Genomic DNA, 27,340 nt, shown 5'->3' with positions numbered 1-27,340 from the left:
CTTACATTATTCAAGAACTGAAAATAAGAGATTGCATTATAAATCTAGAAAACAAGCTGTGCCGTCCAGAGGCAAGGACCCTCAAAATAGAAACAAAGGTCTTTAAGAAACTTCACTATGTGTTGTTGAGATTTTTTTAAATGTTAATTTCACAGAAATAAAGCACCTTATTTCCGCACCCCAGAAAGTGTACCAAACCAAACACATGATCTTAAAAACCGGTCTACTCTCCTGGGTCTCCTCCTTCATAACATCGTGCCAACGCTGTACTGGATGACAATCTCCAAGGAAACCACACTCACCAGTTTAAAAGCAGACCACTAAGTGACAAGCAAGTGAATCCATTAATGAAAAGGAATGGACACTTTCCATTCTTACTCCCAGAATAAATTCCAGTAAATAATATTTTGTATCAAAAAGACTTACTAACATTCTGGATCAAATCAGCTTTTTAGAGTGATAATACCAAAAAAACCCTATTAACAGAAACCTATAATCCTAGTGACCTGGGTGTCAGATTGAGGAACAGGAGAGTTCTTTTTCTTTAATTTTGCCGTCCACTTTAACTTAAAATAAAAGTGCGTGCAATCCTCACTTGGGTACCAGTAAAACAAGTGGTTCTAGCCACTGGAAGAAGTTCTCCGTTTGTATATTTGCCTCTCCAAGGCCTTTTAAACAAGTCAAAACCTAACTACAGGAGCAAAGCTACCCCCACTCACCGGGAGAAAAGAAAAGAATCTGCAGCACAAATGCCTTACCCTCAGCCTCATTCGTACTTACTACACTAATGAGAAATTACTGCACTTAAAAACTCTTTTGGTGTTCCAGCTTTCATTTTTGACCTTTTCATGTTCACGTTCCATGACTCGGCATGTTTTATCTCCTTTCAAGTTCTTTTTTTGTGTGTGTGTTTCCTCAGATCGTTTACACAAAGCCAGCTTAAGATGTCAGAAGGCCTTAGCACCTAAAATTATGATGGCCCACAAAAATGTAAAAACAATTGTACCATAAAATACAAAATCATTAAAATGGAAGTATAGTAATTAGTTAGTAACCCTACTGCTCTTGTTTCTTCCTTTTTTTTTTAAAATATTTTAATTTTACTTCTTCCTGGACCTCTATCCAGGTACTTCACTTTAAGGATGATAAACTAGTTAGAGAATGAGGAGGAGAATGGATGAAGGGAAAGAAAAAGAAAAGGAGAGGAAGAGAGAAGAAAAGAGGGACACAAATCAATTAGGAATATACGCCACAGCACAATGTATTCATTTTGTATCTTTACTAAAATATAACTAAATTGAGTCAATAATTTTGTTACTGCTGCTTTTGTCTCATGTAGTTGGTGCCTGGTTGATGGATTTTATTGCTTTCACATTAACTAATTGGTCTTGATATTGTGCCTGCTCTTTATTTAGGCCACTCATCCTCTACATCAGTGATTTTTAAACTGTGATCCTCAGACCAGCTGTGTCACTATCACCTGGGAGCTGGTTAGAAATGCAAATTCTTAGTCCCCACCCCAGACTTAGAAACAGAAACTCTAAGGATTTTGCGCCTAGAGATATGGTTTCAACAAGCTCTCCAGGATATTCTGACACATGCTGAGTTTTGAGAATCGCTGCTCTATTAGCATGGTTTTTCTAAAGCACATTTCTCACCATGCCCCTGTTCCTTGGCTAAAAATACTTCAACATTCCCTATTTCATCTTCAAAATACAAGCCAGCCTCATTTTAACATAAAAACCATCAGGCGGTCTGATTCATAAATGTCTCCTCTACCTTCATCTCCCGCCAACACAGCATGCCAGTCACACTGAAATTGATTGACTTCCCCTTGCTACCTGCGTATATGGTTTCTGATTATTGGAAAAGCCTACATGTCCTTTTAGATCCAGACCATTTCTAGTTACTCTTGAAGTTTCCTCTTAATTCTCGCCTTCTCTATTCAGTTTTCCCTTGGCCATCCCCCACAACGTTCACCCCAATAAGGTAGATTTAGACATTCCCTCTTCACCATGCTTTCTTATCACTCCGTAAATGTACCTCTACCACTTTGCTTTTCTGGACATGCTTTTAACTAGTCTCTTTCTTTTGAAGGGGAGCAGAATATACCACCCAAAGATATGCCATTTTCACATACTGATTACTTTGAATTTGTTACCTGAGAAAGAGCCACTGCAAGAAGGCCTGACACTCTGTTGTCCCTCTGAAAGCAGGAAATAAATTTCCCATGTGAAAGGTACCCTCTCTGTACCAGGAGGGTAGAAGGCATTAGAAGGCATCTTTATCGCCAGAGATAGGGAATTTAGGGCCGAGAAGGCTGTATAAACAAACCTTGATACTTCTTCACTAATTTACTACCCCAAGCCCAAAACTCTTTGTCTTGTCAGTTCTTCAGAAATTTATTATCTCTTTGTCTAAAGTTATAAGAGCTTCCTGCTTTGGTCACTTCTTTGAGTCTCATTTTTTTATTGGGTTCCTGTATGTACAATGTTAAATCTGTTTTCCCCCTGTTAATCTGTTTTATGTCAGTTTAATAATTGGACCAGCCAAAGAACCTATAAGGGAAGAAGAAAAATGTTTTCTTCCCCAACACTTTCCTTAGACAGAAACATCTCAGAGGAAATGGGGTTTATCTAATGATGTTTTGCTCATTCTTAGATTCTGTATGCCTGGCACATAAAGGGTGAATAACCTGCTTCCATTAATGGATGATTGCCACAACATCTCAGTGATCCAAGGGTCACTTATTTTGATCTGAACTTTCCAGAATACAATTGTGAACCAGAAAGTAATGAGATTTTAGACTAGATATCCAAAACAATTCAACAAATAAAATGAAACTTGTAAAAAAATATATATATATGGATGCTTTGGATTAAAAATAATGAAACAAATAACCTTTGAATTTGCACCTGAACTTGCAACTATGTTCAAGAGTGAAGCAGGATTGGGAAGGCAGAGTGGTAAATTGGTTCAGAAGCCGTGGCTGACTAAGGGCTTCTGCTGATCTCAGTAACTTCTAGAGGATAAAGATAAGGCTTTGGGCTAGAACATAAGACATTGGAATTGAGAACTCTGAAGAAAATAGGGATTGTAAAAGACAACACACTTAAGGAACAAAGGACTAGAAAATATGTTACGGCCAAGAAAGGGAGACTGAAAAAAATCTTCTCTATCTCATCTTGGACTTAGAGTGAAAAAAGAATCTCAAGAATTTGTACAAACAGGCTTCATCACATACATTTATATTTTGAATATACAGTGTTAGTGTTGTCAGGGAGGCCACAAAGCAAAAAACTAATGAAAAGTGTGATCAGGACTTACGGTTTCACTTCTGACCTGTAAAGAGCTTGGAAGTCATCACTGAACAAGCTGAAAGTCAACAATTCTTAGATCCATCAGAGAACTGAGGTCACAGGGCAGACTGCCACCTTGAAAACTGGAGAGACAGGTGAGTATAAAGACACACAGCTGAGATCAGGTTACCAACTGGAGCCAGTAACTTGCAGGAACTGTCGATGAAAATAATCAATACTCACTCTAGAGTAAAGAAGGAAGAAAGCTTTATTTGAGCCAAAACTGAGGACTACAGCCCAGGAGCTGCAGCATTCACAACAGAAGAAAGAGCTCCAGAGAGGAATGATGTTCCACAGTCATGTACCATTTCCAAACAAAGAGACATACATCCAGCATGACAGGGTACATTCTTTCAAGGGTTACGGAGATATTTTGGTTACAGATCAGCACATACACCGCACTTCAAGATGATCTTGGTGCCATGGGAAAGGAGACCTGTCTGGTGTCAAAAGGGAGGTATTAATTCTTATCTTTGAAGAGAACATTTTTTACCTTAGGATAAGGATTAAAGCAGATTTACAATGTACGTTTGACAAGCTGCAAGTCAGGTCTTCTGGTTCAAATAAAATTTCAAGTTTAAACCAGAATGGCATCCCTCATACATCTCAGTATATCAATTTTTTCTTATATCAGAACACTTAAATGGTAATTGACTAATTCCTGGAGGCTGAGTGTGGACTGGCTGGGGAATGAAAGACTCCTGGGGGCCTAGTCTTAGATGGAGTCCCCACAGTTTCACGGGTTTCACCTTCAAGAAACTCCAGGTTCTTATGGTGAAGGTTGGAGAAAACTTTACTCCCACTTCAGACAGGGAGAGGAGAAAGTAACCATTTTGAAACAGGCCCAGAGCATTATCAGTCTAAGAGAACTGCTTTAAGGAAAACTGCTTTACCAGAGCCTTACCTTAAAACAGAAAACTCCATACCTCTCCAGCCTTCTTAGTTTAGTTAAGACGAGAAAAAAAGTCTAAGAAATTCTTTTGAATATCAGAGTCCAGGGACTCAGGCCTTCCAAAAAAAAAAGTATAAGATTACAGAATGCTTCTCATTCCCATTTAAGTATCTCCCGCATTTCTTTTATGCTCTGTACTGGTTTTACTTCCAATCTTTTTTTTTCTTTATTTTCCTTTAGTTTGCATATTTTCTATTGACCTAGTCTTCAGATAATTAACCCTGCCTTCTGCTGTGTTGAATCATCTAATTCAGATATTATATCTTTAGTTCTAGAATGCCATTTTTTGTACAGATTTGAATTTTCTAGTTAAACATCTCAATGTTTTGTTCATATTTTAATCTATTTTTGTTAACATATCTATAATATAATTTTAGTCTTCGCCCTGCTAAGTCCAATATATAAACCAGCTGTGGCTCTCACTCTATTGTCTCTTTCTTCTCAAGATTTTTAAACACACTTTTCTGCCAGTTTTCATGGCTCATGATTTCTAGTTTGCATTAAATATTGTGTATGAAAAAAACCCAAAAACTACAGCGATTGTAGATGATATTATTTTCCTCCAAGGAGGGTTTCCTCTTGGCTCTGACAGACAGACAGGGTGAACTACTAATTCCATCTATTCACTTAGGGATTGAGCTGGGTGGGGAGTGAGGGCTCATTTTGGGGAGATTTAGTTTACTTCTGGTTCTTCCTTATTCCTTTGCCATGCCCCACACAATCTTTTAATTCAGAGCCTAGCAAATCTCTGTTGCCTCAGCCCTAAAATACAGTGGAACGTTCAGTCCTGCACATCAGAGGTTTTGAGCATACCCCTTTAGGTTCTTGCTACATGCAGATTCAAAATCTCTCATACCATACTTTGTGGGTAAACCCAGCCATGTGTATAGGGCCTCTGCAGATTCTCATCCATCATACCAACTAGAATGATCTTCAAAATCTCTGCTGGTTTATCTTCCCCTCAGCACAGCCCCTAAGAAAAAGCCAAGGTAATCTGCAGCTTGTACTCAGAACTGGAAAATGCCCAAGAAAGAAAAGACCTGGCTGTTGTCACCTCACCTGAGGAAAGCTCTTTTCTCTCTAAAATGTTAGTTCAAGTTCTTTTTGTTTTCACAGCTACCCTATATATTTTTAAATATTACTGTTATAGTTTATCCCATTTTTCTAGTCATTACAGCAGGAACACTGGTTTCCTGTCACCCACAAATTCTACTCGGAAGGGAATTCTCTGTCATTTATAGTTTAATTTTGTATTCAAAGTATTTTGCCATTCAGAAAAAAAAGAATTCATAGTCAAATTTACTGATGATTATACATGGCCTCTTGGTTTGCATTATTTTTAAAAAGTAGCCTGTTTTCCATAGTATTACAATTTTTTTTCTTAGTTTCTCAAAACAATTAACATGTTTACATCCTTGAGCTATTTAATGATCTAGAATTTTGTTTATTGTGTATTTGTATATTGTTTATTGTGTAGTGTTCAATTTTCTAAAATGATATAGAAATATTTTCCATTATCCTTTCTTGATAAAATGCCACCTTCTTCATATTGGTTGCTATTGGTCAGGTTCTCTGTACCACATTTCAGGATCTAGTCTCCATAGGGAGATAAAAATCTAGATGATAACTCAGACAGTTTATTTGAATTTAATGAGGGAAATGCATGTAAAGTATAGTCCTTACAAACAATAAATGCTCGATAAATGATAGTTATCATCTTATTTTTTTGATGATGCAATTATGTCATCTCTTTAACTGTTTGAATGTAGCCTAAAGTCAGGAATCATATCTGACACAAGCTCTTTTAACCTACTTAATTACTTAAATAGTATTTTGCCAGTAGTATTTATTCATTAAATATGCATTGTTTGATTTCTATAATGTCTTACATACTTGGCTTCATTATGCAATTTTATTATATTTTTGAGCAGTTTTCACTTTGGAATTTTATTTACTTCTCTCACAACAGACAAAGTTATTCTGCTATTCTTCTTTACTTGAAAAAAAACAGAAGTTGTTTACAAACATGAGCATTAGGAATTTACTTGGGAAAATAGGTTTAGCCTTCAAATGACATCTGAAATCAATACAGATGATGATGTAATCACAATGATGATAACTACTTCAAATGAGAATGAAGGAAATTTCATATTAAAGTAGTTAAAGGTATTTTGGTTTCTTCAAAGCCATATGTCAGCTAAATGCATCAGAGAATGGAAATTTCAACTATTCTTACCTGTACAGTAAACCCAAAAATTATATATGATCATTCTAGCTGAATGTTTTGTATATGATATATAAACTGTATGTTAACATTATTTTATTAATGCATTATCATCATTTATGGCCGTACTTTACCTTCAAATCATGTACCAACTATTCTGAAGCAAATATGTGTATCCTCACTTATTTAATATCTATTTCCAATTGACTAGATGTCATAAAAATTGATATATATCTTCATCATATCGTTGTATCCCCAGTAACTTCCACTGCTCAGCACAAAACCAGCCTTCAATAAAGACTTGCTGAATGCATGCTTGAGCTATTGAGCTGAAAATGCATTGGTTTAGAGGGGATCTCACTAATTTTGGAAAACATGGAATATCTTTAGTGAGATGACTTATCTTAATTTCCCAAACACATTTGTGCTCGTGAGAAAAAACAAGCCAGTCTGACCATATGTGGAGTCAAATTTCTCTTTACAAATGCATGTAATCAATGGACTCATACTGGTTCAGCATTGAATTCTCCAAATCACAAGGAAGAATGCTGAAGTTCACATTGAAGTTAAAAGCCTCACAAGGTCTGCTTTTTAAGCACTCAGGCCCCCATTTTCTCTTCTGCTCTCACTTTTCCTTTCTTTGACAAATATATATTGAGGGCTCTACTATACTCCAAGGTCCAGGGTAAAACAATACGCAAAAGTAGGCATTGTCATGCAATGGATAATACAGGGAGAGCAAAAATATTAGGCAAATAGATATACCAATAAATGTGCATCATCACAAACTAAAAATTAGGCAGTTTTCCTAAGACAGTGACATTTGAATTAGAATCCAAGAGGTGGATGATGGAAGGTGTTCCAGGACACTTCCTACGACAAGAGGGAAGATAACATATTTGCAAGACTAAAAGGACACTGTTAGTTCTCTGTCCACATCCCCTGGTGAATTTCTGAGCACCTCTCTCCTGGTGTCTTTCTGTGTTTGCTTCTAAAGGTCAGCACTGGTGGACTCTCTTCAGGGAAAACCCTTATGGTACTGATATAGCTTTGCCATCAGCCATAGAGAAGTTCTTGAGAGTTTACAGCCCCCACCAGTTCCCTCTTAGACAATAAATGACTGGTGTGATAGTGCTACCGGTATGTAACACCACTCACTAACATACACAAGAATGGAATTACAAGAATAGGCCAAGAGCTGTAGTTTGGAGAAAAGGAATCAGAGACATTTAATAATTGTAAGCTTTACATTTTGAATTGCTTACTATGTGCTAAGCACTGTGCTGATAGATAAATTATTTCAATTGACTCATTCACTAGCCTAGTATGGTAATTACTATTATTTCTCTATTTTATATGAAAAATCAGAGAATAAAAAAGCCTATTTGTCCACAGATGACATAGACGGTACATGAAGAAGATGGATTCAATCCCAGCTTTGATTCTGAAACCTGTGTGTTAAGCAGTCTGCCTCCCAAATCCTGTAATGGCAGAAATTGAGGCTCTTACAAAAAACTCCCTGTGACTTTGACCTCAGAAAAGTTCTTCCTACATCTTTTTGAAATATGAGTCTAATTGGTCTTAAGTTGGATCAACCACCTTCAGAAGGCTTAGAATACTCTGTTTTAAATTCTTCTCAGTCTAAAGTATTCTTATCAAGAAATTTCAGAGGAAACAATAAATCTTATTAAACTTATTTTAAGAGTCCTTTTCCAGACAAAACTTACATCAAAAAATTGTTCAAGGGCTCTTCTAGGAAGATATCTTAGCTAAATCAGGGCAGTTATGTGGGATATAAAAAGTGCACAATAAATGAAGATATTAAGAAGTTGGGAAATAATCCAGTTTCTTTAATAGCAGATGTAATAGCGCAACTTATCTTGGGGTATAAAAGCATTGTCTGGTTTACACAGATACAGATAAATAAATATACAAAGATATATATAAATACATTTTTGCGAGGTTGTATGCCCTTGAAATTCTAAAATATTACTTTATGATGAATTACTGTATCCTTTGTATCCACACCCAGGATCTGAACCTGTGAACCCCAGGCTGCCGAAGCGGAGCAGGTAAACTTAATCACTATGCCACTGGGCCAGTGGCTACAGCAGTTTTAGATATATAGAAAAGTTGTAATAATAGTACAGTCATGTGTACAGCAAGAATATGTTCTGAGAAATGTGTTGTTAGGCAATTTCATCATGTGAACATCACAGAGTACCTACACAAACCTAGATGGTACAGCCTACTGCACGCCTAGGCTATGGGGTATAGCCTATTGCTCGTAGGCCACAGACCTGTACAGCATGTTACTGTACTGAATACTGCAGGAAACTGTAACACAACGGTATTTGTGTATTTAAACATATCTAAACATAGAAAAGGTACAGTAAAAGTACAGTATAAATAAGATAAAAAATGGTAAACTGTATGGGGCATTACCATGAATGGAGCTTGCAGGACTGGAATTTCTCTGGGTGAGTCAGTGGGTGAGTGGTGAGTGAATGTGACGGCCCAGGGCATCACTGTACACTGCTGTAGACTCTATAAACACTGTACACTTAGGATACACTAAATATGTTTAAAATTTTTTTCTTTATTCAATAATAAACTTAGCTTACAGTAACTTTTTACTTTATAAGCTTTTTAATTTTTTTAACTTTTTGACTCTTTTGTAATAATATTTAGCTTAAAACACACATTGTACAGCTGTACAAAAATATTTTCTTTCTCTATATCCTTATTCTATAGGCTTTTTTGTATTTTCAAAAAATTTTGTTTTAACTTTTAAACTTTTTTTAAAAAACTAAGACAGAAACCCAGACATTAGCCTAGGCCTACACAGGGTCAGGATCATCAATATCACTGTCCTCTACCTGCACATCTTGTCCTACTGGATGACCTTCAGGGGTAATAACACACATGGAGCTGTCATTTCCTATGACAACAATGCCTTCTTCTGGAATACCCCTGAAAGGCCTGCCTGAGGCTCTTCTTGAGGAAGTGTTGTGCTTTTCAGAAACATGTCTATGGTGGTTTGCTTGGTTTGCTTCTTTTCTTTCATCATAGATTTGCTTGTAAGCAAATAACACACCATGAACACTCCTCTCTGATAATGAAAACCTTTTGGTGTTGGCATCCATGTTGTCAAACTTTTTAAGGAGCTTGTTGAGATCTGCAAAATCTTATGCTAAACCTTTCACTGTGAATTTTCTTGGGGGTTCTTCTTTTCTTCTACAGTTTCCTTTTCTCTTGCCTCTTCCCAGCTGTGCACTCCTGTTCCAATTCCACCAACTGCTCATTAGTTAATGTCTCAGGAACCACTCCAGAAGCTCCTCAGTGTCATCGTCATCCACACCCAGGTTAAAGTTGTTTGCCATCTCAACCACAGCCATGTTTATTTTTGCAACCTTCTCATCCTTGGCAAATCCTCTGACATCATGAACAAGTCTCTTGAGTGTCTTCTTCCTGATGGCTTTCATACACTCCTTGGTGACATAACCTCAAGCCAAACAAGGTTCTTGATGCATTTGCAGATGTTTTAACCTCTCAGAATTGCATTAGTGTCTTCCTCAGTTGCAGCAATAGCCTGAACAAAGATCCTCCTCAGGTAATAGACCTTAAAAGCTGCTATAACTCCTTGACCCATGGGTTGGATCAAAGAGTTGGTGTTTGGAGGGAGAAACATCACTCTGATATTGGGATGAAGATCACCAATAAAGGAGGATGTCTAGGAGCATTATCAACAATAAGCAAAATCTTGAAAGTTACATTATTCTCCATTTCATTCGCTTAGCAATTCAGGAGGGCATCTTGGAAAAGGAGATGGGTCTTCCATGACTTATTGCTCCTGTAGTACACAGGCAGTGTTTGCTTACCGATATGCTTGAAGGCCCGGGAGTTCTCACTGACCCAGACCACAAAGGGTTTCAATTTGTAGCCTGCAACATTGTCCCCAAGCAAGACTATTATCCTGTCCTTAAAAGCCTTGAAACCTGGCATTGACTTGGCCTCCTTATGGATGAAAGTCCTTTTAGGCATGTTTCCAGAATAGGGAGGTTTCATCCATACTGAATATTTGGTCTGGCAAGTAATTTTATCCACGATCAGATTATCTAGCATTTTCAAAAATTCTTCAGCTGCCTTCATATCAGCACTCGCAGACTCGCCACTCACTTTCACATTATGTAATGAATAATGATTCCTGAATTGTTCAAAGCACCCAGAGCTAGCATTAAATTCAACATTGTAGTCAGGTCCAGCCTTTTCTTTTAACATCACGAACAAACTTTTTGCGTTGGCTGTGACCATCTTTGTGCTGAGAGGGTTATGCTTCTGTGTCTGGTCTTCAATCCAGGTCATTAGAAGTTTCTCCATGTCTGATATAGGCCCTTCTTGAATTTTTGTTAGTCTCTCTGTCTTAAATGAAGCAGATCCTTTAAGAGCTTCTGTCAATTTGTTCTTATTCTTCAGGATCATAGCTATGGTGGAATGGGACATGTCTGACTGGTGAGCAAAAACTATCACTGATTTTCCAACTTTGTAGTCCTTAATGACTTTTAATTTTGTTTCCAGGTCAAACATTCAATGTGGCCTCTTATTGGCAACATCAGTAGTGGATTTTGTATGTGTAGGGGTCGTGAGGAACAAAACAACATGAGATTAAATCAAGTACAACAGAAAATGGTGCAAACAAGAGACATGGTAGGGGCCGGCCCTGTGGGTGAGTGGTTAAGTTCGCGTGCTCTGCTTTGGCAGCCTAGGGTTTCACTGGTTCAAATCCTGGGCACAGACCTAGCACCAGTCATCAGGCCATGCTGAGGCGGTGTCCCACGTACCACAACTAGAAGGACTCACAACTAAAATATATACAACTATGTACTGGGGAGCTTTGGGGAGAAGAAGGAAAAATAAAATGTTTAAAAAAAAAAAAAAGAGAGGCATGGTAAACACGAGATGTATAAGGCTGCTGCCGGGGTAACCTGGTATATTGTTTTACAGTAAATTTTTTTATAAGTAGAAAGATTACACTCTAAAATAATGATAAAAAGTATAGTAAAGTACATATATAAACCAGTAACACAGTTATTCATTATCATTATCAAGTACTATGTACTGTATATATTTCTATGTGCCATATTTTAACATAACTGACAGTGCAACAGGTTTGTTTACACTAGCATCACCACAAATACCTAAGTAATGTGTTGCACTACGACATTAAGATGGCTATGACATCACTAGGCGATAGGAATTTTTCAGCTCCATTATAATCTCACGGGACCACCATTATATATGTGGTCCATCACTGACTGAAACATCATTATGCAGTGCATTACTGTAGAGTTCGTTCCCATATATCTCTCATCCACTTTCCTCCATTGCTAAGACTCTACATTGCCATACTACATTTGTCACAACTAAGAAACCAACATTGGTACATTATTATTAACTAAACTCTATCCTTTATTCAGATTTCAATAGTCTTTTCACTAATGTCGTTTTTCTGTCCAGGATCCCATCCATCAGGTCAGATTAAGCTTAGGCATCATGTCTCCTTAGTGTCATCTGATGTGTCACCATTTTTCAGACATTCCTTGTTTTATAAGTCCTTGACAGTGTTGGGGTCAGGTATTTTGTAGAATGTTCCTCAGCTGAGTTTGTTTGATGCTTTTCTCCTAGTTAGTCTGGGATTACTGTTTTTTGGAAGGAAGACCACAGAATTGAAATGTCACTCTCATCATATCACATCAAAGGTACATGCCATCAACATGATTTGTCACTGATGATATGAAGCTTGCTCATCTGGCCAAGGTGGAGTTTGTCATGCTTCTCCAAAGTAGAGTTACTTTTCCTCTTTTTTTTATTTCACTCTCTGGAAGCAGGTCACTAAGTGCAGCCAACACTTGGGGAGGGGAGGAGAGGACAGGATCAACCTCTATGTCCTAGAGGGGAAGTATCTATGTAAATTCTTTGAAATTCTTCTATAAGGTTAGTCTCTTCACCTCCACTTATTTATTCACGTCAGGATGTACTCATGGGTATTTATTTTATACTTTGGATTATAATCTTATTTATTTTGTTGCTGAAGTTTTGCCAGCTTTGGTCATTGGGAACTCTTCAAGTTGGTTTCTGGGTCCCTCTGAGCTGCCCCATCCCACCCCCGCCCCTTTTTGTGAGCACTTCTTTACTTTCTGGTACTACAAGATGCTCTAGCTTTATTTTAGATTTTCTCGACTCCTTGCCTAGAATCAGTCATTTCTCCAAGGAGCCCTGATTCCCTATGTCAGAGAAAACCACAATCTGGGAACCTGGTGTGCTCACTACCACTGTGCTGTCACTGCTTCTAGGTCCTCTGAACAGACAGAGCTAGGAAATATATACACACAGATCTGTAATTATTCCTGTATCTGTCCATCGATATTAAGTCAAACATGAGTTCATACTGTCTCTGCCTCTAATCCAGTTCACAGGGCTCATTCTAGCCTGTGCTTTCCCTTTCCAAGAGTGAGAAACTTGGCTATCACCCTCCACCTTACATTTACTTATTTGTTCAATCCCCCTATACCCATTCTTTCCCTTCCAAAATAGAATTTACCTTATCTTTACAAAACCTCATAGAATCTACAACACTATTTTTTAAAAGGTACAGATAATTGCTAAGTCAATAAAAGAATTAGAACTTTTAAAGCTAAATAAAAATAAAGTTTTAGTTATACTGTTATACTAAAACTATATAAGATCCTCAAATATTATTTTCTTTAAGTATAATGTTTCATTAGGTGACGTTAATAGCTATATGAAAGAAAGATAACTTCCATTCAGACTGGCCAACTTCCTATCCCAAGGTTTTTTACACACTGTGGATATAGAGAAAATAAAAAGAAGAAAGACACATTTGGGTAAAATCATATATAAAGGGTTTTATTCTACTTCCTGAAAACACCCCCAAGACACTTAACAGTGGACAAGCAGGTTTCTTGCTCCTGAGTTTCTCTGCTGCGCAGGCAAATTTTCCTCAGGGTCTCTGCAGACGCAAATGCTGCAGAATTAGGACTCTCATCTGTTAAGGAGAAATGGATTTAAGAATACCTGCCTGTACCTCACTCTCACTTCCATCCCTACCCCCAACACCAGCTGAACTCCAGTGACACCACCTCACTGTGTCTGAGATGAGGTGAGTGCATTTGAACGGATTTTACTAAAGGAAGTTGAACTTAATCAGACTGAACAACTAATCAAGTATCATCAGAACCTTATTAGTTGAAACACAAAGAATACACATTTCTTCCAATTCATTTCACAAGGAATTAAATTCCAAAATTTCATTTTAGATGCTTTCCATGAAACATAATAAAAAAAATAAAAGAGGAAAATTATTAATTCAACACCCAGCCTCTCTTGGACGGCTTACTCTAAAATCTTTCAATTCTAACTAAGAGTCTGTGATTTGACCTACATGTCTTCTTTTCAAAAATCTCTTAGCCGTCTGACTTTCCAAAGATCGCCTGGAAACAGACTTACAAGCTGCTCAGCAGCAGCTCTGTGTGAATTTTTCCAACCCCTATCTCACCTTCCTAGAGATAGTATGTAAAAATGTTCCAGGGTTTTGTGCAAGAGAAAGCAAACTCTGGCTAGAAGGCGTAGCCTACACAGTCTAAGTCCAAGGAAGAGGTCCCAGGGCTGAGAGCCAGATCTTGCTAGAGGGGCATAGCTCTGTCTCACAGGACGGTAGAGAAAGTAACAATGGCAGTGGGTCAGCAGAATGTGCCAGAAATCCACGCTCTAGAAAGGCAGTGAAAGCTGTTCAAGGGAAGCTATTTTGGTGCAAGCACTCTGTTATAAACCTGTCTGAGAGAGATCCTAATTAAGGTGACTGCTGGCTGCTGGTGCAGTGCACTGCAGGAGCTGGGCCCCAGAGAAGCCACTCACGTTGCAGGAGCTGGAGGGAGCTTGAGAAGCTGCATAAGCTGCAAGAGGCTACTCAGCAGCACACCAGAAACAGGAAGCACACTGCTCCATCCGTCAATGTCTATCCAGTGCCCTCTACTATTAATGCTTACTGTCAGCTGAAAATGGAAAAATGTATTCATAGGGTCCACATGCATTTTGGTAGGGCAGGCAATAAATGGTGAATCTGGAGCTGAGAGGCAATAAAGGGGTAACTGGCACAACTTCCCTGTGCATGTGTAGTTTATATTATATTAAGATCTGGGAGGTTGCCCTTATGTGGCTCTGTTGGTTCCAGGATTTTCCGCCCAAATTTCCAGATATTCTGACAACTTTGAACTTTATCCACTGTTACTTTAAGCTGATAAAGCTATGTATTTTTGCTACTGGAGCTAAGAAGTGTGTAGGGAGGGGTGGTATTCTCAGACAAAAAAACAAAAGCCACATAGTTATAATTCTTACTTATCACAGTTGTCTTTCAAAGGCAACACCTCCTGTAGTTTCTGCTTGTTTTTTTTTAATGTCTTGCTATTTTCAACAGTTGAATTTTTTAAAATATTTTTTGCAATTTTTATAATCATTGCTTGTGGGAGGTTTCACTGTACTACTTCACACTGCCAGCATCATTAGAAATCTAAGTGTTTTTAAAAAGTAGATTTTCAAGTAAAATAGATCTTCCCGTCATCTTTTTGTTCTTTGGTTGGCAACAGAAGCTGAAGAGTCCAAGTGCTTGAAGCTCCAAATCACACTTCTGCAGGGTTATGAAGTATTTTCCAAGATGAGTGTTTGTTCATATTTTCCTAGAAGGATTATTAAGACCATCTCTCAGATTAATAAGATCACTGTTTTGGGCCAGTGGCTATTGGTCCTCTAAGAGTTTGTGTTCCCCTTTCATAGGATAAACTGGTTCCTGGAAAGGGGCTGTCACAGCAGGAACTACATTTTCAAGCTTCCTTTTCTCCTGCGACTGTATTCTTCCCAAAGAATGTAAGCAGAAGCAATTTGTGTCACATTTTGGCTAAAAAGGATAAGAAACAGGTGGATATTATGGACTCTTTCCTTCTCCAGCTTCAAGAGAAAACATCCATAGCCATACATGAATGGCAGCACAATAAAATGGAAGGAGCCAGGATCTTTGAATTGCCTCATGCAAGGCTGCCCACTGGACACGTGGTTTGGGATGTAACATGAGCAAGAAATAAACTTCTAGAGGAGGAACTATTAAATTTGAGGGTTTATTTGAATAGTAGCTGGCAACACTCTAACAAATAAACCAAACTGAAAGTAACACTAAAGCTCTTGTCGAATGTTAATATACTAATAAGATCACATTTGTGGTTTGGAGGAAAAAAATATGGAAATTCTTAGAGCTGTATGTGACTTTATCCAGTTTATAACTGGATAAGTTAGACCTAGTACATATTAAATACCCTACAGATGCATAATACTATTTTAAATAATATAACCTCAGCCACAAAATATTCTGTGACTTAAACACTGGACCAGAAAGGAAGGGGGTAGAATTGAGAATAGATGTTTACAGAGGAACTACTCTATCTTTAGGTTTGACATCATCTGACATTTACAATTTCAAGAATCTAAAAGTATGAGGAAATTTTGCCCTGCTTTATGATGTCTGTATCTAAAATTTTCTCTATAATTACTAGGGGCATAAAAGAGGATCTTAGGGCATGGGAAACATGGTGATAGGGTTTGATTCCCACAAACTTAAGTGGCATTATCTCTCCAGCGTAAAGCAAGACCACAGTTCGCCAACATAGTCACTATGACTCTTACGGATAAGATAGCCTCCCAGTAAGAAGGAATCAGGCAAGGGCTAGGCAGATGGAACCCTAAGCAATCTGGAGGGACCTGGAGCAGAAATCACAGGTCATTACAGAAAAAGAATCACCAGGAGCAGGAACAGTATGGTTTTAACCAGTATGATGGAGGCAGAGCATGAGACTGGAGTACAGTACTCTGGTCTAAGAACCATATAGGATTTCTTCTCCTTCCAGAACAAACATAATAGCTCCAACTTACCTGTCCTTAAAAAAAAAAATAGGAATAGGGGCTGGCCTGGTGGCTAGTGGTTAAGTCCAGCACACTCCACTTTGGTGGCCCAGGTTCTCAGGTTCAGATCCGTGGTGTAGACCTACACCACTTGTCAAACCATGCTGTGGTGGTGACCCATATACAAAATAGAGAAGGACTGGCACAGATGTTAGCTCAGGGCTAATCTTCCTCAAGAAAATAAAACAAGGAATTAATAATTAACTTTAATAATGTGATACTGAAAAATAAAAATATATTAATTATAAGCAAGGGACTCATTCTTAGCTTCCCTACTCTCCCTAGGCATTTCTTCTCTGCCATTGCCAAGTGGCTATTGACAGGTCTAAACTTTTCTTATAAACAGGGATGCAATTTGAAGAGCAATAATGGAGATGTAGATTTAGCCCCCAAAATAAGTGGCTAAATGTTTGAGAATTCAAAAAATGACTGCTGCCCCTTAAACATTAAGTAGTAGGGACAAATCAGCAAGAAATGCATAGCAAATAGTATCAAGAGAGGTGGAAGTCTGGGATCACCTATAGCCAAAACTCTGGTAGAATTACCACTGGAGAAATTTTTTTTAATTAACCAAAGAAGCAATTTTTTCAAAAACTTATTACAACTGGGCAAAGAAGGCACCAGAGGGCAACAGTATATCACATTTTACATTAAAAATCACCATCTTTTTTATCTTTAACTGGAAACACATGGCCAGCAGACCTGTGTTCTCTTCAGAAGAAATGGCAAAGTGTACGGTGTGCTGAGGTGGAGGTGGCAGAGCTGGACTTTATGGACCCAAATACGCCTCCAATCGCTATAGCACGTGACTCCAAATACAATACATACTTTACACGGAGCGTTCATCTAACATTCCAAATCTCACTTGCTAGAAGGGATGGGCTTCTGATTTATTAATGGATTTGGAACTGAGAAAAGTCTGCAGGATGAAGAACTTTAATCTTCAATGCTAAATGAATCTGAATTAGGAATGCACCTGGGTGGATATGCACTTAATCTTGGGGGGCTGTGTGGAACTTCATTATGTACGAAGAACCCAAAATAAGATATTAAGTTTCAATTAATTATTTTATAGGCTAGCTTAATTATGTTTTTGCCATCTTTCTTTTTTGTTTGGAATAATAGAAAATTTTGTGACCTTTATAACAATCTGATTCTTTAATGAGAATAAAATTATTGACTACAAAACTCAATATTAGATATAAGCTGAAACTTTATCAATAAAGCTTAGTTCTCAAAAAATATATATTGATCTATTTGCATCAGGAATATGAAGATGTATTTTCTTTATAGATTAGCATTAAAAAATATATAACTATAGTATACATTATCATGTGTTTGACTTTAATATCTCAAAACTTGAAAGCAGAAATTTTATCCCATTCCTCCCTTTCATCTCATCTGTAGCAGAGTTCCCTTTTTTTTATATAGGTATCAGCTTTTTCTTCATCCGTTCCCTGTGTGCCAGAAGTCAACCTTACCTCCAACTACTAAATTGGGCCAATTGAACTAATAGGAACCCCACCCTCCTTCGTCAGTGATTGGTTTAAGAAAGGACATGTAGGGGCCAGCCCAGTGGCATAGTGGTTAAGTTCACACACTCTGCTTCAGCAGCCCAGGGTTCATGGGTTCAGATCCTGAGCATGGACCTACACATCCCTCATCAAGTCATGCTGTGGCAGCGACCCACATACAAAATAGAGGAAGGTTGGCACAGATATTAGCTCAGGGACAATCTTCCTCAAGAAAAAAGAGGAAGACTGGCAACAGATAGTAGCTCAAGGCCAATCTTCCTCACCAAAAAAAAAAAGAAAGAAAGGACGTGGGACTCAATTTGGACCAATGGGATCTGAGAAGAGATTTTCGGGGAAACTATGATACAATTATTCCTTTATCTTCTGGAAATAATTATTTAAATGATCTTTTGTCCATTCTCTTTTCTTGATATGAATTGATCTGAAACCTGGGACTGACTCCATGATCTTAGTAACAACCTTACGATGAAACCAACACATGGCAAATGGCAGAGCCAAAAGAGTTACTGGGGAAAAGAGTGAGAGACATTGAGCTTGCTGTTAGTTATTTTAGCCAACAGTTAACATCAAGTTTATTGTTTTAAAACAGTTTTATATTAACTGTTCCTCAAGGCATCAAAATGATGGAGTGGAAGTCAGTTTTCTAAATATGACAGGGTTTTCCAAATAGGTATTTCTCTCCATTTTTTTTCCTGTCAAGTATTTGGGAGATCAGAGAGCTGGTCTTTTAAATTACTCTAGAGCTTGCCTTTGTCTAGAGGCTTTCCCTCTAACCACAGATAGATATCAAGATTGTGCGTATTCTTGATGCCAGTAAGTGAAAAATTAATTTTTTCTGTTGAAAATTGAACTTTAGACTTTTATATCTCAAAGCTTGAAAAGAGAAATTTTATCACTTCTGCTTAAGAAAATTTCTAATAGCTTTTTACCACTTATGTTGATGTCTCTTAAACAGGTCCTTTGTCACAAAAAAGGTAATATGATTCTGTTTTTTCTTCCAGGTGTCACGTATTTTATTTATATTAGTCACTCGAATTTGAGAACTCAAAGGCTTCTAAATATTATCTTCACTGTAAAATGAAATTCCTGTTTATAAGAAGATGAAGTGCTATTGGAAAACCAATATATCATGGTCTATTTTGGTATTAATTTGAGTTAATCTATTTAGCTGTCATGAGGCTATTGATATATTGTTCATTCTGAGACAGTCTTTTATTGGCTTCATCATACATCAACTCTATGGACCACAGAAATCTATTTGTGGATTTAAAAATAAAATTATCTGTTTATTGAAATATTAAAATGCAAAATACTCTTCTAGTAGTGAGGAATAAGAAAGCTGACACTTGGGGATTTGTATCCAGAAATGAGAATAAGACAAAGTCCTTGTCAACAAAAAAGGTAATAGATTAGTGAAGATGAGGAGAAAATGTGGACAAAAAATCATTCAAAATAAGAGACAAAACTGTGTGTGCTCTTTCTATTTTTATTCGTGCTTAGTTTCACTTTTTTGCTTTTTTCTGGATGGCTGAGTATAGAAGCAGCTAGATTCAACTTTTTGAATAGGAAAAATAATCTTATTATATGTTATATCCACTTTAATTCACATCACATTGGAATGTTTAATGTGGAGTGTCCTCCTAGTTTTGACATATAAATACCTCTAAGCTTCAGAATCTACTGTGAAAAGTCATAGAAAATAAAGGAAACATTTTTAGTTGATGTAACATTTTTTTCCCTTTAAAGAGATTTAACTGTAATTACAGAAAAAGGCTTCATTAAATTTTCTCTTATTACATGAACTTCAGCTCTCCAAGGTGATTCTTGAAACTTATTTTGAAGGAAGCATTAAGCAAAATTTCTTTTGTTTATTTTTGCTTTAAATTGTATTGTTCCTAGCCAAGAATTTTCTCTTTCCAATCGCAAGAAATTTTTGAGACGTTCTTTCAGAAATGTTGCATATTGCAAATGCAATGTTTATGTAAAATTATTGCTCTAGTTTTTACCAAAGAAAAGGCAGCAATATTTAGACTTGTTTGTAAAATTTCACAACAATAAAACCCATATATAAGGTAGCAACTGTGTTTATACTAAGATTCTAGGGTTGCTGTTACTGATTCATTATTCGTAGCCAGAAAAATCTGGTTTCTTTGTGTCCAAGCAGTCTCATACATGAGGCTAGATCTTTTCATATATCTGGATGGTTTGTGGTTCTTCTAAATTTTGTTTATTATCTTGAGTATATTCACCAATTTTATGATTCTTGTTTCAATCACTGGTTCATGTTCATGGTTGCAAGCATAAGGGCAAAGGAAAAAAAACTCATACAAAAATTTAGATAATTCACTGTGGTAAGGAATGGATCTAAAGGTTGTCCTATGATTTAGGACCAAAGATTAAATTTAGTGTAACTTGTGGGAGCACAAAAACCTACTATGTTAAAGTAGATTTTGATTCTTCTATTGGCTAGTTCACTAAACACAGTATCCAACAGATCTACTCATTATTTAGGAAATCACAATAGCCAGCTTGACATTTGTCAGCCCTTCAGTATCTGCAGGCCAGTACTATAAGCAAAATTAATTTATTCACTCAAAAATTATCATCATTCAATAACATATACTGAACACCCTCTCTATACCAGGCATTATTCTAAGCACTAGGTATACAGCAGTAAACAAAATACCATCCCTACTATCACACAACCTACAATCTAGTTGGGGGCAGATAAATAGTAAAAAAATAACTAGAAATAAACCAAGACAGGGAGTAAATACGAAAAAGCAGAAAACAAAAAGAAGCAAACAGGGTTAAATAAATAGAGAATAGTATGTTCCATATTGGGTGGTTAGACATGGCCTGTCAGGTGAGGAAGCAATTAAACAAACATAAATGTGATGATCCAGCAAGTCATGTAGATATTTGAGCAAAAAGTATTCCAGGGAGAAGTAATAGCAAACACAAAGACCTTGAAATGGAAGTGTTAATGTCATATTGAACAAACAAAAATAAGGCTATTGTAACTCTTCCGTGTTCGATTCTCATAAGGCATATAGTTGGGTTTGACCATTCAGTTAAAATAAAATATTTATTTTATTTATTTGTTTTTATTCTTATTGCAAAGACCAAAAAACAAAAGAATAAAAGAAAGAAAGAAGAAAGAAAGAAAGAAAGAAAGAAAGAAAATTATAAATGAAGAAGTAAAAATGCTTTTATGTGCAGATGACCTAAGCATTTTTGTAGCAAATCAAATGGAATCTACAAGAAAGTTACTAGAATAAGTGAATTTAGAAAAAATTAGCAATCAATACCACTTTCAACAGCATCAAAAATATGAAACACAGGAATCAATCTGACAAAAGATGTACAGACTTGTACACCAAAATCTGCATAACATTGCTGGGAAGAAATTAAGGACAGCGTAAGTAAATGAAGAGGAATGTCACATCATGAGTCAAAAAGACTCAATATTATTAAGATATGTATTCTCCCCAAATTGACCTATAAATTAAACATAATCCTAATCAAAATCCCAGCAGATATTTTTGTAGAAATTTACAAGCCAATTTTAAAATGAATATGAAAATGCAAATAACCTAGAATAATCAAAGCAACATTGAAAAAGGAGAAGATTTTTTAGGGCAGTAAAATGACTCTGTGATACTGGATACATGTCATTATAAATTTGTCTAAAATCATAGAATGTATAACACCAAGAGTGAATCCTAATATAAACTATGGACTTTTGGTGATAATGATCTGTCAATGTAGGTTTATCAACTGTAATAAATGTATCACTCTTATAGGAGATGTTGCTAATGCGGGAGGCTATGCTTGTATTGGGTCACGGTGCATATGGGAAATCTCTGTACCTTCCATTCAATTTTGCTGTGAACCTAAAACTGATCTAAAAAATAAAATCTATTAAAAAAAGTAAGAGGAGAATTTGATGACTAAAACTACTTGATTTCAAGTCTTATGATAAAGTTATGGCAATCAAGACAATGTGGTATTGGCATAAAGAGAGACAAATAGGTCAATGAAAGAGAATAGAGTACAGAAACAGACACACAAATACTCAATAGAGAAAGGATGGTCTTTTCAACAAATGGTGCTGGAACAATAGGATATCCATATGCAAAAGATCAAACTTTGAACCATACTTTGCACCACATATAAAAAGTAAGTCAAATGGATCATAAGACAAAAATGTAATACATAAAACAAAAAAACTTCTAGAATAATATCCTTAATCATTAGGATAATATAAACTAAAATGTGAAGAGTAATGTTAGCAAAATAGTGCAGTAGGAAGCTCTAAGCTCCTGTCCCTCAGGAGACCAAAAAAGAAGCAGAAACTATTAGAAGCAACTTTGTCAGAACTCTTGAAAATGATCAAAGATTTTACAGCAGCCAAGCAAATGCTAAATCAAGAAACTTTAAAATGGTAGGAAAACTTTGTGGTGTTTTACCCTCCTTTGCCCTAACCCCTCCCTGGCTCAGCAGCAGTCTGGAAGAAGGAAGCCTTGCATTTCCAGTGTGGGACCCTAGTCCCTGATTGTGGAGGGAGCAAGCAGACCAGACAAATTATTGCATACATCTGTTCTAACCTGTCAGGGGGCTATCTGAAGGACTGACACAAGACACCAGTCTCTGTGTCACCTAAATCAGAGCTCACTCAGGCCTGGAAAGTGGGGGGATTGCTCAAAAACATTCTAAAATGGACCCAAACTGCAGCAAAAGATTACAGCGGAGACAAACAATAGAGCACCTGGGGCCTGGGAGGAAAAGCAGGGGACAGAGTTTCTTTGGGAAATTAGGTCATTCAGAAGCACAATAATATGGGGAATTCAGAAAGCCATGTGCATGCCCAGCGCAAGATGCATGCTCAGAAACATCTGAGATAACCCTAAGCTCTTACCCTGAACTGATCCCTGGGCTCAGTGCAAACCTGGCTAGGTGCTGACGGAGTACCCAGCACAGAGCCAATCTGCAAAGACTGGAAGAGCTGGGGGCTTTTTGTTTTCTTGTTTTAGCTCCTGTCATTCAAGGAAATCTCTGTCAAAGCACTAGCTGAACATAAGCTAAGAATAGAGACTTCAGAGACCACAACACAAGGAATACAAGCTTTGTGAAAACAGTAAAAGTCACTAAGCAAACGGACTGCTACAGCTTTCAATAAGCCCAGAGACACTGGACTTAAGAGTCAAGGACTTTAAACAACTATCTTATACATGCTCTCGCCAGCAGTGCTAACATCAGTATTTCCACCAACAGTCTGTTTATGATGGTTGAGGTGTTCTCTAAGCGACATGGGCTCTCTGCCATGCTCTCACTTTATTCTCAGTCCTCACTGACAGAGCGCTTAACACGCATGATTCTGCTACCATAGTTCAAGGCTATAAGGGCTTTTTCTATCATACTCTTCAAAAATCCTTCTAGCCTTTGCTCAAAGGCCAATTCCAAAGCCACTTCCACATGTTTAGGTATTTGTTACAACAACACCTCACTTCCAGGTACCAATATCTGTACTAGGTTTCTATTAGTGCTATAACCAATTACCAAAAACTTAATGGCTTATAAAACAAATTTCTCTCTTAAAGTTCTAGAGGTCAAAAGTCTAAAATCACGGTGGTGGCAGGGCTGCATTTCTTCTGGAGGCTTCATGAGAGAAATCTTTTTTTTTTGACTTTCCAGCGTCTTGGGCCCACCTGCATTTCTTGGTTCACGGCCCCTTCATCCATCTTCCAAGTGCATCAGTTTAACCTCTGGTTTTGTTGACACATCTTCTTTTGCTGACTTTGACCCTTTTGCTTTCTCATGTAAGATCCCTTGTAATTTCATTGCTCCTACACAGATAACCCAGGAAAGTTTCCCCATCTCAAGAATCTTAACTTACATCTGTAAAGTCCCTTTTGCCAGGTAAAGCAACATCTACACAAGGTCTAGGCATTAGGACATATATCTCTTTTGGGGACCATTATTCAGCCTACCACAATTAGCCATCAAGGAAATGCAAATCAAAACCATAATGAGATACCACTTCACATCCGTTAGGATGCCTATAATCAAAAAAACCCAGATAATAACAATGTTGACAAGGAAGTGGTGAAATTAGAACACTTATACACTGTTGGTGGGAATGTAAAATGGTGCAGGCCTTTTGGACTATAGTCTGGAAGTTCCTCAAAAGGTTAAACATAAAGTTACAATACAACCTGGCATTTCACTCCTAGGTGTACACCCAAGAGAAATGAAAATCTATATCCACAAAAAAACCTGCACACAAATGTTCATAACAGCATTATTCTTAATGCTTAAAAGGTAGAAACAACCCAAATGTCCATCAACTGATGAATGGATAAACAAAATGTGATATATCCATACAATGAAATATTATTCAGCAATAAAAGTAATGAAGTATTGATACATGCTATAACCTGGATGAATCTGGAAAAGATTATGCTAATTAAAAGAAGTTAGTCACAAATGACCACATATCGTATGATTCCATGCATATGACTGTCCAGAATAGGCAAATCTATAGAGATAGAAAGATTTGTGGTTGCCTAGGTCTGGGTCGGGGTGGAATGGGGAATTATTGCCAATGGGTCTGGGGTTTCTTTTCGGGAGCATTAAAATGTTTCAAACTTATGGGGGCCGGCCTGGTGGCACAGAGGTTAAGTTCACATGTTCCGCTTCGCCTGCCAGGGGTTCACCAGTTCGGATCCCGGGTGCAGATGTGGCACCGCTTGGCACGCCATGCTGTGGTGGGCGTCCCACATATAAAGTAGAGGAAGATGGGCATGGATGTTAGCTCAAGGCCAGTCTTCCTCAACAAAAAGGGGAGGATCAGCAGCAGATGTTAGCTCAGGGCTAATCTTCCTCAAAAAATAAAATAAATTAAAAAAAATGTTTTAAACTTAGATTGTGGTGATGGTTGCACAGCTCTGTAAATACTAAAAACCACTGAATTGTTCACTTTAAATGGGAGATTGCATGGTATGTGAATTTTATCTCAATGAAACTTTTACAAAAATATAAATAAAAAAGACTTCATTAAGATATTCATTAAAACTATTTCAGGCTTATCCCACTCAATGGAGTAACATAAACAATGTGGCCTAATTAAATGGTGTGCAAACCTGGATGCATCATTTAGTAGATTCATAAAAACAGAGGGCCCTGAGCTTTTAATTTCATTAATGATAATAAGGCTAACTTGAAAGAAATCTATCATTTAAGAAACCCTCCATTTCCTCCAAAATCAGAACAAGTTGTCATTCACCAACAGCTGGTTAAATTATATTAGTCTAATATTTTACTATTGCTATTCTACTAGATGCATAATAGAGCTATATATGATTAATATAGACACACGCTGTTTTAAAATTCTTAAGCAAATGAAAACTCATCATTAACATACAAGGCAATTAATGCTACCTCATATCAACTTTTCCCAATTGAAATTCTGGGTTTAATTGAGATAATGAGATCTTCAAGTGAATATGCCAAGTAAATGGATCATTTTGTAGTAACACTAGTACGGAAGTAGAAAAATCAGGATTATTACATTTTATTTCACATAAAAGATATCTTTCTGCTCCTTATCTCATTTTGTGTCCCACAGGAAGCTACCTATTAGCAATAAAATGAAATTGAATTATTAGTTATTCATGTCTTTTCCTTCTCATACTTACGTATTGTATCCATTGTTTCAACTCTATGTTCCTAAAGTAATATCTAGTGTTTAAGTCCCATTAAAACCTGCTATTCCTTCATCCCTATATCCATTCACTCATTTAAAACACATTCAGCCTTTCTATAGAGTTGTCAGGCACTATCCTTTTTTGCATACAGTATGAACAAGGTATGACCCCTTCCATAAAAGAACTTAAAATCTAGTACGAAAGACAGCGGTTTTGACAAGGAGTTAAAGTAAACTGTGGTGTGCTCACATAGTGATATATATGGTGCAGCTGTCGAAAAGGCGACTGCACTCAGAGAAATGGAGGTTAGAGAATGTTTAACAAAATAGAAATTCTTGAGCTCTGTCATGAAGAATGATGAGGAGTTTGCCACTTTGCCAGAGAGGCATGGCTGGGTCTGGATCTCAGGCAGAAAAAACAGCATAGATAAAGGAGAGAAATAATAAGTTGTTTAGAACAGTTATATTAAAATAGGATTGCATTTTCCCTTCTGCTCCCAGGAAGACAGAGTAGAAGTCCTTTACCTAGTGCTCATTCTATGTACAACTAAAATCCTGAAATTGTGTATAAAATACACATAGGAAGGCACTGAAAGGTGGGGAGAAGGCAGACTGCTTAGGGACCCTGGGACCTGAGGAATGACACGATGATAAGTTTCTTGGGTTTTCTTTTTGCCTCATATACCCCAAACACAGAGTTAGAGAAGTCAGAAACCTGAAAATGAAAACATGAGCAGTCCAAAAACAAAGACAAACAAAACACGAAAGGGGCAGAAGAGCAAGACAGAAAACTTTTAGGCAATAACCTGTCCATACCAGCTAAACACCACAGCAAAGGACCCAGCTCTAATCTTGCCAACAAAGGCCAGGTAGGGAGCTCAGACTTCTGCCCTCACCAGACTATAATCATGTACCCCAACCCCATTACAGGCATCAGAAGGTGGAGGCTTAGCTCCCCATGAGCACTAACGAGCCCCCAAAGAACTCCTGTGATATCAGTGGAGACTCTGTGGGGAACGTGAGCTTCCACTCTCGTCCAGCATTACAGGGGCTGCCTTCCTTTTCCTTCGACGTGGTGTAAAAGGAGGTCTACTGCAGACACAGAAGTTTTGCCACCCAGCATTAACAAAGCTTCCTGTCCCACACCCCATTTCAGTGGAGGCTGGAAGTAGATCAGTAAAGGGGTACGTCTGCCCCTCCCAGGCAGGGTGGTATCAATCAGGGGTCCAACGGAGTGCTGGCACTTTCATATAAAAAGAACCAAATGTAAGTTTTAGAACTGAAAAATACAATAACCAAAATAAAAAGCTCAGCTGATAAGCTCAACAGGAGAATGGAGGGAACAGACAAAAGAACCAGTGCACTTGAAAATAGAACAATAGTCATTACAAAATACGAACAGAGAGCAAAACGAATGGAAAAAGATTAACAAAGCCCCACTGACTCATGGCACTATAACAAGAGAGCTAACATCTGTACCATCAGAGTTCCAGAAGGAAAAGAGAGAGTGAAACTGAAAAATATCTGAGTTTATAT

At 37.3% G+C, this 27,340-nt stretch overlaps 1 long non-coding RNA gene across 2 annotated transcripts in view; it reads right to left on the bottom strand.

Moving 5' to 3' along the window:
* The window catches only part of LOC111768916 (uncharacterized), a 142,862-nt gene that overhangs the window by 76,325 nt on the left and 39,197 nt on the right, over nt 1–27,340 (bottom strand). The gene's annotated exons all lie outside the window — the stretch shown is intronic.

Source organism: Equus caballus, chromosome 18 (genome assembly GCF_041296265.1).
Source record: "Equus caballus isolate H_3958 breed thoroughbred chromosome 18, TB-T2T, whole genome shotgun sequence".
NCBI lineage: Eukaryota > Metazoa > Chordata > Mammalia > Perissodactyla > Equidae > Equus > Equus caballus.
Note: the sequence above shows the minus strand (reverse complement) of the source record. Positions and strands in the feature narration are given on the sequence as shown.